The sequence below is a fragment of the Oratosquilla oratoria genome, chromosome 6 (genome assembly GCF_046742065.1).
Source record: "Oratosquilla oratoria isolate Oo_2021 chromosome 6, ASM4674206v1, whole genome shotgun sequence".
Classification (NCBI taxonomy): domain Eukaryota; kingdom Metazoa; phylum Arthropoda; class Malacostraca; order Stomatopoda; family Squillidae; genus Oratosquilla; species Oratosquilla oratoria.
In genome coordinates, this window is record NC_134782.1 from 80,684,413 (window position 1) to 80,700,478 (window position 16,066).

At 39.1% G+C, this 16,066-nt stretch overlaps 2 long non-coding RNA genes across 2 annotated transcripts in view; both read right to left on the reverse strand.

Moving 5' to 3' along the window:
• The window catches only part of LOC143026651 (uncharacterized), a 286,616-nt gene that overhangs the window by 88,647 nt on the left and 181,903 nt on the right, over positions 1-16,066 (reverse strand). The window lies entirely within an intron of this gene.
• LOC143026216 (uncharacterized) lies at positions 9,404-15,691 on the reverse strand. Its single transcript, XR_012966458.1, has 4 exons — positions 15,583-15,691; positions 15,163-15,206; positions 10,151-10,179; positions 9,404-9,985 (listed from the first exon to the last, which is right to left on the reverse strand). It is a non-coding gene; the product is annotated as an uncharacterized LOC143026216 (long non-coding RNA).

Below are 16,066 nucleotides of genomic sequence, written 5' to 3' on the forward strand. Positions count from 1 at the left end.
GTTTTTGGATAGATTTAAATGAGTGCATAGAGGGTTTAGTGAGAAATGTCAATGTAATGGTACTGGGGAATCTCAATGGTAGGGTAGAACCAATAGACGGAGTGGTTGGGAAGTGTTAAGTTCCAGAAAAAAAAAATCGTAGTGGAGAGATAATGGTGGAGATGTGTCTAGAAAGAGAGTTGATGATAACATACACAGTGTTTAGGAAAAAAGCCAAGCATAAGTACACATGGGACAGGGAGGTGGGTGGAAGGGTGGTAGAAAGGGCTTTAATAAACTATACAGTGGTAACCGGGAGAAGAATAGGAAGAGTTTTGGATGTACATGTTCTAAAGGAAGAGAATGGGGAAATATCAAATAATTTTTGGTGGAACGTAAGTTGAGAGTAGAGGATAGATGGAGAAAGAGGAAAAGGACAGAAGGTAAGTAGGTGCTTAGAGTAAACTGCTTAAATGAGAAAGAAAAGTAGAAGGAGTACATGAAGAGGCTGAGAGAGGAGTGGGAGAGAGTGAAGGATAGAGTAGAACTAGGAGTGGAGGAGGAATGGGGATGTTTCAAGGAGGAAATGACAAGATGTGCAAAGATGGTGTGTGCAACAAGGAGGACGGGAGGAAATAGAAGGAAGGGTAGTAAATGGTGGGATAATAAAGCAAAGAAGGCTGGAGAAGAAAAGATACAAGCATTCACAGGTTGGTTACAAAATAGGACGAGAGAATCATATGAGAGGTACAGAGACAAGAGAAGAAAAGTAAAGCATAAGATAAAGAAGGCAAAGGGGAGAGCAGATGTGAAATGAGATAAGAGTATTACAATTTTTTTTATTAAAGTAATGAAAAGAGGTGTTGGTAAGAAATTAAGAGAGGAAGAGGAGGCGAATCAAGTAGAGAAGAAAAGGTAAAAGGTGAAGATGGAGAGATGATAATGGAAGAGAAAGCAGTAAGATGAAGATGGGGAGAGTATTTTAGGGAACTGCTAAATGTGAAGGAGAATATGAAGGGAAAGGTAGTTGCAATGGGAAGCACTACGAAAATGACTGTGATGAGTGAGGAAAATGGAAGATAAATAAGGAAAAATGAGGTGAAAGCAGTTATTGAAATGATGAGATCAGGTAAGGCACCTGGGTTGGATGGGTGACATGCGGAGTGTCTTATAAAGGAGGTACAGTGATGGTGGATTGGCTGGTGCGGTTGTTTAATGTTTGTCTAAGAGAGGGTCGAGTGCCGAAGGACTGGAGAAGTGCCTGTATAGTTCCACTTTACAAGGGAAAAAGGAAAAAGTGTGAGTGTAGTAGTTTCAGAGGGATCAGTTTGTTGAGTGTAGTTGTGAAGGTTTATAGGAGCCTCCTGATTGAGAGGATTAGGAGAGGAACAGAGGGAGTAATTGGTAAAGAGCATTGTAGGTTTGGGATAGGTAGTTATATCAAAACTAACTAGTTTAAAATCATAACCAATTTCTAGATTATTGAAATAATTAATGAAATCAACATTATTTGTGACATGGGGAAAGATATTGTACCCACTAAAGGACTCAAAATAGTAACAAGCCATTTGGATAAATTGTAAGTGACGGATCCTGTGGAACTGATGATAGGTCTAACTGGATAAACAGGTTTATGGATTTTAATCAATCCATACATGTAAGGCAAGGAAGGGGACAAAGAAGAAAAATGTTTTATCAGATCTTCACACCCTTTCAAAATATTTTAACATTACGATTAAACTCACTATTTACAGATTCCAACGGGTTTCTAGTAAGTTTTGTACATGTTTCACAATCTCCCAATAATGTTCCCATTTTTTCAATGTAATCTAATTTGTTAAGAATGACAATGCAATTGCTTTTATCAGCTTTAGTAGTGTGTAACTGTTCATCTCTTTTCAACTCCAGGTAAGACTTAAAAAACCTTTTAGAGCAATTTGGAATACCATTTGCTGATAAAGAAGCATATACAAAACCCTTGCTGATGTTGATGTTTTGAGTAGACACATCACCAAATTTTTTTTAAATTGCAAAACCCTTTGGCAACCATAACATATTCAATTTTTATTGTATCAATATACTTCTGTAAGATTATGCGATTAAATTCTTGAAAGGGTTTATGACACATCCTCAACAGTCGATTGTTCAAAATCGATTTAGGCACAATCTGTTCTTGTAGGCAGGTTTTCAAGAAATGAAGACGGAGTTTAGTCTTGTACGATTTGATAAGTGAAGAAAAGAACCTGAAATAAATAAGGGTTGTGTTTACTCTATTCCATGCCTTAAATGTAACAAATTTTATATCGGCCAAACTGGCCAGACTTACAAACAAGGATAAATCAACACAAGTATATTGTAAGGAGTGGGCAAAGTTCCAGTGTCCTTTTTGTTCATGTAAGAGACCACAACCATCCTATTGACTGGGATAATTCTAATGAAATAATTTCTTGTAGATCTTTATTAGAAAGAAACATTATCGAATCCAGTCACATTAAGCATACCTTCGATCAAAATATTAATTTAAGTTTAGGTTTATATAAACTTGATGATTTTATTATTAAGAAAATTGTAAAAGAATGTTTCAAGTGTTACCAGGCCGGGGTGATGTAACGTCATATGACCAAATGTCCTTAAAAGTAAACACTTCTCATCCTGGTTATGAAGCACCTTGTGTGTCCTTCCCATGTTTCCTAGCTTGTCTACTACTTTATGTATATATATATATCCACCTATGCCTCTGTAACTGTGTATTCCTTGATAATGTCTTAAATAGACAAAAACGTTCCCAGTGTTTTTTCTGCAAATTATTTCCATGTGGGCCTTATGAATTACTGCAATACATATATATATATATATATATATATACATATATATATATATATATATATATATACATATATATATATATATATATATATATATATATGTGTGTGTGCGCTTGTGTGTGTGTGTGTGTGTGTGTGTGTGTGTATTTACCTAGTTGTATTTACCTAGTTGTATTTTGCGGGAAGGGGAGCTATGCTCGTGTTGTCCCGCCTTTGTATCTTGCAGTGTCTAGTTTGTTTTTAAACTCATGAATGGTTTTTGCGCATACTATTTCATTGTCCAGTTTGTTCCAAGTGTCCAAAACTCTATGAGGAAAACTGTTTTTCTTCAGTTCTCTTCTATAGCTATGTTTTTTTATTTTCTTTCCATGTCCTCTTGTGTTTCTTTTGTCCCAGTTAAGTAAGTTCTCACTATCGAGTACCTCTGTGCCTTTCATGATTCTGTAGATGGTCAATAGGTCACCTCTCTCTCTTCTTTGCTCCAGTGTCGGTAACTCCAGTTTAGCCAATCTCTCCTCGTATGATAGGTTTGCAAGTGCAGGTGCCATTTTTGTAGCTGCTCTTTGGATTCTTTCTATTTTCTTTATATTCTTTTTGGTACTGGGGGACCACAATGTCGCTGCATACTCTAATCTAGGCCTTATCAATGTAACCAATATTTTTTTCATCATGTCTTCGTCCAAGTATGTAAACGCCACTTTTATTGATCTTAGCAAGTTGTAAGTCTCCCCGACAATTTTGTTAATCTGTATATCATAGGACAAGTCGTTCGTGATAATTACTCCCAAATCTTTTTCGGATCCTACTTTCTTTACTTCTTTGGTTCCAATTGTATATTGTCCTGATATTCTGTTTTTGCTTTTTCCAAACTCCATTATGCTACACTTCTTCGTATTAAAGTCCACTTCCCATTTCTGACTCCAGTTCCATACCCTATTTAGGTCTTCTTGCAGTGCTTCACAGTCCTCATCAGTTTCTATTTTCCTTAGCAGTTTGGCGTCATCGGCAAAGAAGCTCATGTAGCAGTTCACGTCCTCATCCATGTCATTCATATAGATAGCAAACATTATTGGTGCCAGCACAGATCCTTGCGGTACTCCACTGATCACCTCTTTCCAGTCTGAATATTTTTCTCTGAGCACTACTCTCATCTTTCTACCAGTCAGAAAGTCCTCTATCCATTTTAGTAGGTTTCCCTGTATTCCTCCTATGTGTTCCAGTTTTTTTAGTAGTTTTCTGTGTGGTACTTTGTCAAAGGCTTTTTGCAAGTCTAGGAATGCACAATCAGCCCATCCATTTCTTTCTTGCACTATGTCTATTAGTCTTGAGTAAAAGCATATTAAGTTTGTGGAGCATGATCTTCCTTGTCTGAATCCGAATTGTCTTGGGTTTAATATGTCATTGTCTTCCAGATGTTTTACCCATCTATTCTTGATTATTTTCTCACAAATTTTGGCAATGGTGCTTGTTAGTGATACTGGCCTATAGTTGGTGGGTTCTTCTTTGTTTCCTCCTTTGTGTATTGGTACAATGTTAGCGTTTTTCCAGTCCTCGGGTATCTTTCCTTCTTTGAGTGAGCTGTTTATTAAGATGTGTATTTTGTCTGTTAGTTCTTCTTTGCACTCCTTTAGAATCCAATTTGCAATACCGTCCGGGCCATGTGATTTTCTGACATCCAGCCTTGATAAATGTTCTGATATTTCCTTTAGTGATGCTGTAAACTCATTCATGAGGGGAGATTTCTTGTTTTTGTCTATGTCACAATTCGGTATTTTCTCTCTGGTGAAAACAGATTTAAAGTGATTGTTCATGACTTCGGCCATCTCTAAATCTTCTGTGTATTCTATGTTTCCTTGGCATAGTTTCACCAATTCCTGTTTGTTTTTAAGTTTACCATTCACATACCGATAGAATAGTTTGGGTTGCTCTTTGCATTTGTCTATAATATCCTTCTCATGGTTCCTTTTCTCCTCTCTTCTCACATTAACATACTCATTTCTATAGTTAACATAAATTTGCCATTTGCTTTGTTTTTTGTCTTTTCTCCACTTTTTCCAAGCTTTGTCCCTTCTGTCTTTTGCCTCACTGCATCTTTTGTTGAACCAACATTTAATGTACTCTCTCTCTCGCTTTTGTCTTGGTACATGCCTGTTTACCCCTTCATTGTAGTTTTCCATCAATATATTCCATTTCTCTTCCACTGCTGTTTCTTCCCTGTAAAATATTTCCCAGTTTGCATTCCGGAAGAATGTCTTTAGTTTTGTAAAGTCTGTTTTGTTGTACCTCAGTCTTCCTTTCCTATGCTTTTCGTTCCTCTCTATGTCTATTTCTTCCTTTAGTATAGTTTCGATGAGTACATGGTCACTCTTTCCAATTGGTGTCTCATACTGGACTTTATGCACTATTTCAGGCTCTGTTGTAAATATTAGATCTAGTTTCGATGGCTCTTCATTATTTCTGTACCTTGTGTTTTCATGGACCCATTGGGTCATTGTGTACTCCATGGTCATATCTAGCAGTACATTGCCCCACGAGTCATCTCCTCCTTGCACTGTCATGCTGTCCCAACAAATTTCTTTGCAATTGAAGTCCCCCATAACTACCAGATTACCCTTACCCATTAGTATCTCATTGAGTGATTTTCTTGTGTCATCTAGCATTTTTTTATGTTCAATTTCTTTCCAAGCGCTTGTTTTTGGAGGCACATAAGTCACCACAAACTTTCTACTTTTCATATTCTTGCCTTCGACTTTTATCATGATCAATTCAGCATTACCTTTGCCCTCTGCAATTTTTGTCACCTTTAGGTCTTTCTTGGCCAAGAACATGATTCCCCCTCCCTGTTTCTTGTCCCTGTTTTTTATCCAGTAGTTGTATAAACCTTGTCCGATAACAGTGGATGGTATTTCACCTCTTAGTTTAGTCTCTACAATTCCCATTATGTCTGGTTTTGCTTCTAACAGATAATCATTGAGTTCGTTCAGTCCCGAAATTAGTCCGTCAATGTTGGTATAGGCCACTTTTAATTTTCTTCCTTCTCCCTGGTTTCTTCTTCCCTTGTTTTGTTCGTTTTGAAGCGCCATTGTCTTAATCTCAAGTCTATTACTCTCCACTGGAATTCTTTGCATTCTGTCTCTGATCTTTTCAAGTTTTTTTCCTTTGCTTCTTCTCTTAGCGCCCTTTCTTTTTCTAATTCCTCAGTACTCATTTCTCTTTTTATCCATATCTTATTGTATTTTTCACTCTTTGCCAAGTTACCTACTTTTTCAAATATGTCTTCTACTACCACTTGTGACCTTAGTTTTATCTTTAGAGGTCGATTCCTATCCTTAGTATAGCGACCAATTCTGTAAGTCTCTTCTAAGTCTGTGCCTGAATCACTATCTCCCCCCTGAATTTCATTAAGGATTTCTACTGCTGTCTCTTTTTCTTCTTTTTCTCTCATGTACCTCGCCAATCCTTGTTTTTCTTTAAGCCCATAAACCACAATACATTTCTTCCTATCTACTGTGTCCCTGACCCAATTTGCTTTTTCGTTAATCACTTGAATGATTGTGTCTTTTGCATTATCTTGCATTTGCTGCTTGACTATTTCTTTGAAAGCAATTTCTTTATTTTCAATATTTTCTTTCCACTTCTTAATTTCCTGGATACTGTCCCCACCTAAGTTTTCTTCGATCTTTTGTGTCAATTCTTGTAATTTGTTGTTCACTTCCTGCTTTAGATTTTCGCTATTATTATCATTAGTTTTCTTCTTTTCATTATCATTCTTCAGTTCATTTATGTCTCTTTTCATTTCTTTAATTTCGTTTGTAAGATCCAAGTTAGCTTTTTTCAGGTCAGAAATTTCATGGTTAGTCTTAGATAAACAATCAATTAAACCAATGACCTCTTTTCTTAAGTCCATGATTTCATTTTCCCACCGAGTCCTATTTTTGCTCATCTCTCTCTCTATCTCTAATAATCTACTTAAGTTCTTTCTTTCGTACTTACCAAACCCTAAGAAATCATTGTCGTAACACGTGGTGCTTTGTTTATTGTTTACATCGCGGTTCAGTGGATTGCCTCCAGATGGCTCTGATTCGCAACTGGCTTTCGAGTCGTTTTCATTCATTTTTGCTAATTTCGAGTTAACACAATTAACTAGCACTGCATAGATACCATTTCGGGCACTCACGTTCACTCCCCACCCCTACAGTACAAACCAGGTTTTCCTTTTTCGTCGTAAATCCTCTTCTTCTTGGTCGCGCGACGACGAGCGGTGTTGCTTCGATGAGCGTGTATGTATGTATGTGTGTGTGTGTGTGTGTGTGTGTGTCTGTGTGTGTGTGTGTGTGTGTGAGTGTGTGTGTTTGTGTGTGTGTGTGTGTGTGTGTGTGTGTGTGTGTCTGTGTGTGTGTGTGTGTGTGTGTGTGTGAGTGTGTGTGTTTGTGTGTGTGTGTGTGTGTGTGTGTGTGTGTCTGTGTGTGTGTGTGTGTGTGTGAGTGTGTGTGTGTGTGTGTGTGTGTGTGTGTGTGTGTGTCTGTGTGTGTGTGTGTGTGTGTGTGTGAGTGTGTGTGTTTGTGTGTGTGTGTGTGTGTGTGTGTGTGTGTGTGTGTGTGTGTGTGTGTGTGTGTGTGTGTGTGTGTGAGTGTGTGTGTGTTTGTGTGTGTGTGTGTGTGTGTGTGTTTGTGTGTGTGTGTGTGTGTGTGTGTGTGTGTGTGTTTGTGTGTGTGTGTGTGTGGGTATGTGTGTGTGTGCGTGCGTGTGTGTGTGTGTGTGTGTGTGTGTGTATGTGTGTGTGTGTTTGTGTGTGTGTGTAATATATAATGTATTATCATCAACTTTTTCATTTATCTTTTTATTTCTTTGTATTATAAACTTTATCTATTTAATCCATTGTTTCTTTTCTGTTGTTTGTTTAGTTGGTTGATAATTTATTCGTGTGCTTATTTAATAATTTAATATGATTATATTGAAGGAGTTGAAATGGTCTTATAAATGAGACATTTTTGGGGGAAAAAAATGCCTAAAGACGGGAACGGCACCCGTAGATAGGGTCAAAGTCAGAAAGTATCTACACACCTCGCATGATATTTCTTTCTTTATATAAGTGATTTTTGGTAAACCAGACAGAAACTATTTGACTACAACGTGCAGAGAGGCGAGAGAGCTGAACGAAAAAGGTTGTCTACCATAGTAAATCAGGTGAAAGAAAACGTAATTGGTAAGGAAAAATGTTAGAAAAGAAATATATATATATATATATTTTTATATATATATATATATATATATATATATATATATATATATAAGAAAGGGTAGTGAATGGTGGGATGAGGAAACAAAGAAGGTTGTAGAAGAGAAGAAGCGAGCTTTCACAGATTGGTTACAAAATAGGACGAGGGAGTCATATGAGAGGTACAAAGAGAAGAAAAGAGAAGTAAAGCAAAAGGTAAAGGTTGCAAAGAGGAGAGCAGATGTGAAATGGGGTAAGAGTTTGACAGAAAATTTTGAAAGTAATAAAAAGACGTTTTGGAAAGAAATTAAGAGAGGAAGAGGAGGCGAATCAAGTAGAGAAGAAAAGGTAAAAGGTGCAGATGGAGAGATGATAATGGAAGAGATGGCAGTGAGGGGAAGATGGGCAGAATATTTTAGGGAGTTGCTTAATGTGAAGGAGGATAGGAAAGGAAAGATTGCTGCAGTGGGAAGTGCGAAGAAAATGAGAGTAATGAATGAGGAGGATGGAGGAGAAATAAGGAAGGATGAAGTGAAGGCAGTTGTTAAGATGATGAAAGCAGGTAAGGCACCTGGTCTGGATGGATGCCATGCGGAATGTCTGAAAAAGGGAGGTACAGCGATGGTGGACTGGTTGGTGAGGTTATTTAATGTTTGTTGGAGAGAAGGTAGAGTGCCGGAGGACTGGAGGAGTGCCTGTATAGTTCCTCTTTACAAGGGAAAAGGGGACAAGTGTGAATGTAGTAGTTTCAGAGGGATTAGCTTGTTGAGTGTAGTTGGGAAGGCTTATGGGAGGATCTTGGTTGAGAGGATTAGGAGAGTAACAGAAGGAGTAATTGGTGAGGAACAGTGTGGATTTAGGACAGGTAGAGGTTGTGTAGATCAGATCTTTGTGGTAAGACAGATATGTGAGAAAGCTATAGGAAAGGGGAAGGATGTTTTTTGGGCTTTTATGGATCTGGAAAAGGCTTATGACAGGGTAGACAGGAAGGCACTGTGGGAGGTTTTGCGGATATACGGGATAGGAGGAAAGCTTCTCGGAGCCATCAAGAGTTTTTATGAGAATAGTAGAGCTTGTGTCAGGATTGGAAATGGAGACAGTGAGTGGTTTGAGGTAAAGGTGGGACTTCGTCAAGGATGCGTTATGTCACCCTGGCTGTTCAACTTATACATGAATGGGGTAGTGCGAGAGGTAAATGCAAGGGTAGTGGGTCAGGGATTGGAGATGGTTAAAGAAAATGGAGAAAAGTGGGAGGTGAGCCAGCTGTTGTTTGCGGATGACACTGCGCTTGTGGCAGGATCGGAGACATTCAATTGCACACCTTACCAACAAGTCAACACATTTCCCATATTCTTTGTGCGGGGAAACTACACCTATTACTCCACTCTGGAACACTTCCCTACCCTAAGTACAAGTTCCTGCCACCCATTACCCTTCCTCAGACACCCAACTGACAACTTCCCAGCTTTCAATGCTCTCTCTCCTCTCCCACCTTCTACAATCCTATCCTTTCCTACCAACTATTGCCACTAAACCTTCTCTTTCTAAATTTAAGAACCCAACAATATTCTATCCCTCTCTCCACTGTCATACCTATCCAACAGCATCCTTTACCTTCTCTCAACCCAACTTAACCCTTCTCATTCTTCCCTCCTTTCCAAAAACAATTCAATTCCTCACCAATCGCACAGCCTACTTCATTCTCAGCCTCCCTGTCCTCTAGTTTCACTTCCCTCATCTGTACATTTTGTAGGTTATCTTAGTTCTACTCTGCCATCAAACTTAATCCCACCAACTGCTCCCTCCCACTTTCAACCCATTTTAGTGTACTGTACTATCTTGAAACGTACCCATTCTTCGTCTAGCTTCTCTTATCCTTCACAACTTCCCATATTTCTCTTGTGGTTTGTCTGGTATTTTTCCCTTAGTTGCTCACCAGCACTCTTTTGTTTCTCCAAGCAACCTGAAACAAACCAATGACAAATTGAGGCCACAGTACTAATACCTCACATAATACATTATGTAATCTTGTCAGAATCCTTTTGACTTACTCTCAGTGAAATCAAGGATTTCAATTATCATCATTATTAGAGATGCAATAAAATTAAACCACAGCACAAGTACAAACCTTATTGCAGACTGAAGATTCACCACATTCTGAAAGGAAAAAATATGCTAGTGAAATTTGAGTGCAACTTTGGTATAAAAAGCAAATGCAACCTACACACATCATGTAACTATTACAATTTAGGATTTGTTCAGTGGTATCAATAGGTGTGGGTCAACAATGGCCTACAAGGACCTAAGAGTCACTTCCCTGCTATCTTCAACTTCTTCAGACTTGTCCCAAGATCTCATCAATTTGCTCTGCATTTCTTCTACCTTTGAATGCAAGAGCTGACAGGTATCAAGAGGCCTCCTCCAATTAGCGACTAATGTAACACGCTTCTCTCTAGTAATCAATGGAGGTACCAAGGACCCACTGCCAGCTGCTTTGGGACTGCACAACCAACAAATTGTGGGATAATGAACTGAACGGTTTTGGGAGATCTGGAAGATTTATGAAACTCTTTATTTACTCATGAGCTATTATGTGAGGAGGGGAAAGGGTGGTGGATGAAAGCGGGTATGCGCCTTTGATTTGGCTACCTCCCTTATGTGGGGGGAAAAAATATTGGCAGCGAGATTTCTATTCCATGCCTCAAGACTATTTCAAGTAAAGTTAGTGGATTCTAGTATACTTGTATTGTGTAAACTACAGATTGCTTCCCATTCTCATCACTCCAAACCTGCAGATTTCATTCTGTTAAAACTTTTACACATCCACTTCCACAATCTTACTAAATGCTAAACTTGGACTATATGCTTGGCATCATATGGTCAGACATATGCTTGTCAATACTCTCCTTATTTAAGATCAAATTGGCTCAATATTCCACAACCTTCACATATGCATAACTTGCACCAAAGGTACTTTCCCTCTTTAGAATTATGGGCGATGGGTTAAGCACCATTTACCAATGCTTACAGATAAAGTTATCCTGCTCCCATCACTACTTGGGTTTAAGACAATGCATCAAAAGGGCAACTCCACAGCAAAACCCTCCTCACCCACTTTATTCTTGCTGGCCAGTTCCCTGTGGAACTCGACACTCCTAGCATCTCCCAACTACAACCATTCTTACAACCTTATATTACAACAACTAGTACATGATGATGCTGACATTAGCATAACAAGGTGCAAGCATACAAGGATGCAAGAATCCTCTTTATATTTGTAGTTGTTGTTGTTGTCGTTCCCTAGACTGTCTGTCCGAGCAGTCCCGTCTCCCCAAGGAAGGCCACAGCCGAGACTGGGTTTTCCCACAAATCCTTTATAGAGTGTATGTTGTGTTGTTTGCGTGCATGATTGTGTATAATGCAGTCTTCCATTATGTGTTGTATGGTATGGGGTGAAGTGTTACATCCTGGGCAGCTGTTCACAACACGGTCGTCCAGCCTCCTCTGGTAGCTTTGAAGTGCTGGGTGGTGACCGCATCGCAGTCTGGCCAAGTGGACTCTGTCCTTACGTGGGAGAGAGGATTCAGAAGGGTGGATATCAGGGGGTCTGGCATGCAGCAGTTTGTTGTCTTTCAGTGTGTTAATGGAGCGGTGAGTGATATGATTATGAATATGTTTCCGGAGGCTGGTATTTGGTGGTTGTGGAGGAAGAGAAGAGAGTATCTTTGTGTAATAAAGGTCTTTGGGTGTAGTTTTAATGTTTCTTGGTGTGTGTGGGTGTTCTGCTATGTAGTGTAACGGGTGTGATGTGTTTGTGGTGGCTGCAGCAAGTGTTTGTGTGCCTCTCATGTCGAGGTGTTCCTTGACTTTGAGGACTTTTGTTTCATGGTGTAAATGGTCTGTAGGTGATGTATTTGTGCAGCCTGTAATTGTTTTTAGGGCTTTGTTTTGTATGATTTGAAGGGTGTTGTGGTGTGTCTCACTGAGATTAGGAGCCCATGCAAGGCTCGCATAATTCATCATTGAGCGTATACATTGTTTGTATATTGTTATATTAGTTTCTTTGTTTTGTCCAAATGTTGTTCCAGTGATTGACTTAAGTGCGTTAAGTCTAGGTGTGCATTTGTTTTTTATGTTTGTGAGGTGTTGTTTGAAAGACATGGATGTATCGTATGTTACACCAAGAATTTTCGGTGTGTTTGTGTGTGGTATTAGAGTGTTGTTGATGTAGAGATGAGGTATGTATTTGTGTTCTTTTGTCCAGTTGGTGAGAAGTGTTGCTGTAGATTTGGTTGGAGCTATTTTGAGTCTGTTTGTGATGAACCATGTGTTGAGTGTGTCAAGGTAAGGCTGGATTATTTCTGCAGCTTTGTCTGTGTTACGATGTGTGCATGTGATTGTTATGTCGTCTGCGTAAGAAGAGATTTGTATTTCTGAGGTGTCTGGCGTGGGTAAGTCATGCATGTATAGATTAAATAATGTGGGGGATAGAACTGAGCCCTGCGGTACTCCGTTCTTAATGTTTCTGATGTGCGATGATTGGCCATTATATGACACATGAGCATTCCTGCCTGCCAGATAATTGGCCAGCCATCTTTTGGTGTTATTGTGCATGTCTGTGTTATATATTTTATTTGTTAGGTTGTGGCGGGGGATAGCATCAAAAGCTTTACTAATGTCCAATGTTATAAGAAGTGTTCTGTGGTGGGGCCTATCTGAATTGATGCCATCAAAAATTCTTTGTGTGAGGTTTGTCAGAAGAGTGTTTGTGGAGTGTAGTGGCCTAAAACCGTGTTGTGAGTCAGCAAGGGGAATATATGGTGTGACAAGTTTAAGTATTAGGCGTTCAATGACTTTAGAGGGGGTGCAGAGAAGTGTGATTGGGCGGTGCGATGATGGGATTGTTGGGTCTTTGTTCGGTTTTGGGATGGTGATTATTTTACCATGCTTCCAGATGTCGGGTATAGTGTTGTGTGAATAGCTGTAGTTTGCAATGTTTGTGAGTGCGTGTATACCTTGTGGTCCAATGTGTTTTAGGTGGATGTTGCTTATGTTATCAGGGCCACAGGCAGATGAGTGCTTGAGACTATGCATTATGAGTTTTGTCTGACTGTCTATGAAGGGTGTATAGTCTGAGTCTGTGGGAAAGTCTTTCTTACGTCGAATGGTGCGTCGGTCGTCAGGGTGAGATGTAAGATGGCTCGTCTGTGCAAAATGACGTATGAGTGCGTTTGCTTGTTGTCTGTTTGAGGGTAGATTATCTGTTGTTGTGATTATTGCTGCGTGAGAGCGTGTAGTGTTAGTGTTGGATAGTGTGATGCTGTTGAGTGTTTTGTACAATTTGCTGGTGTTTGTTTTGTGATCAAGTGTATTGATAAAGTTTATGGGGATCCCTCAGATACAACTATATTTGTAGTTGTATCTGAGGGATCCCCATATTCCATGAACAAGCTTGATCACATTTCCTGGGGTTATCAACATACAGGGTGAAAGAATGACTTATTACACCTTGTGGACAGAGAGCCATCCCTGTCCGCAGATCATAAGCAATGCAGCAAGACAATCATTTCATCCATCAAGGTCTCAATCTCGGGTCATGGCACATTTGATTTTGGTTGTCTAGAGCAGTGTTTCTCAACCAGGGTTCCCCAGAACCCTAAGGGTTCCGCAAGAACAAGCGAGATAAGCTAATGCACTTTTGATTTTTTTTTATTTAATTTCATATACGTAATGCAAAGGGGGCTTTGGGGAAGAGGGGAATATCTGTTGAGGAAGGACGGGAGAGGACAGAAGACGGGTGAATGGAGAATGGAATTTATTTTAAAGGCTACGCAAGGGTAAAAAGGTTGAGAAACACTGGTCTAGAGTATACTTCTCTTCCATGTCAAGGGACCAATAATCAGCAAATCTACATTTAGTATAAACACTGGGGTATGCTTACCTTGATGGCATTTGGGAGTCCCAGGTTCTATTCAGACCTGCAAAGATTTCAAATGTCAAATTTCCGAAACATTTGCAAATAAAATTTAGTTGAACACTTAACTCAGGTTAAAAATTAGCATCATGTTATCAGACATATGCTTGTCAATATTCTCATCATATAAAATTTGGATCCAGCATTTTCTAGCTGAACCATTTGAGACGCTATATTATGGCCCGTGTGCATGTGACTTGTATAGCAGGCATGTGTATGTGAAAGCCTATCTCAATCTGGAGAGAAGAGAATGTAAGCACAAGAGCAAGGAGAGAAGAAATGTCTGGGGAGAAAAAAAAAAAAAAAAAAAAAGCAGCACATAGCCAATCAAAAAGTTTCTGCACAAAAAGGAAGTAAAAATTAATATGCATCTCCTTAAGTGGGGGAAAGGGTGATGAAGGGAGAACACATACATACCAACAGCTTTTTCCTCCTTACAAGGGAGGTAGCCAAAAACAAAGGCACAAAATCCACTCCCACCATGTTTGACAAGAATTATGTAAGAATAAAAAATTAACAATAGACTGAATAATTTGAAAACTTGCAATGCCACTACCATAGCTGTTGCTCATGTACAGTGGCGGCGCCAGGAATGTTTAGTTGGGGAGGCTAAGGGGGGGCTGAGCAAATTTTGGGGGGCTAATAGTAATATGATAATACACATATATTATCCTCATTTCAGAAGGGGAGGGGGTTAATGGTAGGGCTAGCACTGATGGCTGACAAATCTTTAGCCCTGGCAATTAAAAATTCCACTTAATAAAAATAATTTCAATGAGTGTTTTAAATTTTCAATTTACTCATTTCAGTTGGGGGGGCTAATGGGGGGGGGGCTAAAGAGCCCCTCAAGCCCCCCCAAGCCCCCCCTTGGCGCCGCCACTGCTCATGTATCATTGTAAAACCCACTTCAGGTGGTATTTGTCCTCATTCCCAGACTTCTGTGGAATAAAATTTGTATTTCTATCCCTATTGCATTGGTGTGAAATGGTTTCTATGCCATCACAGCTAGAAGAGGAGGGGAGAGATGGCTAACAAAATGCAAGAAATACTGATGTTACAACTGACCTTGGGCCTAGCCCTAGCCTAGGGCCTAGGCAATAGCTTTGTAATGCAGATCAAAACTCACCTGCCACTAATAAAAGATTGTGACTATTAACCTTACATACCTCATTGTTGCAGCAACAGCAATGAGTGCATCAATCATTCCCATCTGCAAATGAAAAAGTTGAAATAAATTACAAGAAATTAATTACAATGGTCAATTCATAGTTTTACCCAACCAACGAATTTGATATGTGGCTTATCATGTGTTTTACACGATCTCCAAACAACTAAGAACTGCAATTTTACACACCCTGGTTTCCAAAAATCAACAAAACGTCCTTTACAAAATAGAGCATAGAATAACAGGATGAAAGGTGGTGGTGAGGGGCATTAGCCATTACGATTATAATAGTTTTCAGGTGGTGGAAATACTGATGAAACTGATGGGCTAGTCCATACAAAAAATGACTGACCCAACTACTCCACAACTAATTTCTAGTTTTTCAATGTCAACTTTGTTCATAACCTTCTATCAAACTAACCCATCTATGATGCACAAGTCCAGAGTTCATAGCCACAGGTGAGCACTTGTGCTGTCGAATTGTAGAATTCGTCTGCTATTGTGGAAAACAAAAGCTACTGATGACGCTGTGTCGACAATTCGTAGAATATGTCGAATAAATGTAGACTTTTATTCTTCTTCTGTTTTCTAATGAATCTAATGAAAATTAATTCATAATGAAAATTAATATAGACTATTAAAGGCATTATTACTATTGATATGTATATAGACAATGAAAACGTAAAGATAATTGCGCATCAGTTCGAAGTGAACGGAATCTAATATTTATATACATATTGTCCGTCTGCGACATTGGCTGCTTGTTATTGTGGCAAAGTAGTATGCAGTTGATACTTTAGGGTCTATATGGGGCGCCCCTACGGACCAGAGTCACACATCATTTTGTCTATGATAGAGGAAAACTCTGTTCATAGAGAAATGATGACACTTTTATACTACGACTG